This window comes from Tupaia chinensis, unplaced genomic scaffold (genome assembly GCF_000334495.1).
Source record: "Tupaia chinensis unplaced genomic scaffold, TupChi_1.0 Scaffold000355_1, whole genome shotgun sequence".
Taxonomy (NCBI): Eukaryota; Metazoa; Chordata; class Mammalia; order Scandentia; family Tupaiidae; genus Tupaia; species Tupaia belangeri.
In genome coordinates this window covers 1,053,723-1,054,372 of record NW_006159850.1, presented here as the reverse complement: position 1 = coordinate 1,054,372, position 650 = coordinate 1,053,723, and positions in this window count along the sequence as shown.

Here is a 650-nt window from a genome sequence, read left to right as displayed (position 1 = left end):
CACGTTCATCGCGCACAAGAAGTACTACTGCTCGTCACACGCCGCCGAGCACGGCAAGTGAGCCACCCGCCCGGACCTTGGCACTTAATAAAGCAGTTCGGTTTGCTGAGCACAGTGCTGGCCTCGCCTGCTTCTCGGCAGGGCTCCGGGGCCACTGCCGCCAGGCCACGCAGGCTGCCTTCCTGCCGTGGTCACTGCACCTCCCTCCTTTCCTGTCCTCTAGCCCCTCCCCACTGGCCGCCTGTCCCAACCATGGCTTCCCTGGCACAGCCAGGGCTCCATCTGGTGAGGGCGCACAACTGTGACAAAGGAGCTGCCTGCCAGCAGCTGTCCCTGGCGCACAGGCAGCCAGCCACCCTGACCTTCCAGCCGGCTCCCCACGCTCCGCGGCCAGCCTCAGTCAGGTGACAGGTGTCACGCTCACTTGCCATGGCCTCGGACCAGGCCCTGCTCAGCTGCCCCAGCCTCCCAGGCCCCCAGTTCCATGTCAAGGAGCTCTGGTCACCTCCCCCAGCCTGTGCCACAGCCCTTCTTCCTGCTGGCCGGCTGCCCTCTGCGGGGACCCTGCCCGGACCTGTGCTGGCAGGCTGGCCATACCCAGGAAGGTTGGAGCCCACCTGCCCCTGCGTCCCTCACCCCACAGTCGTGCC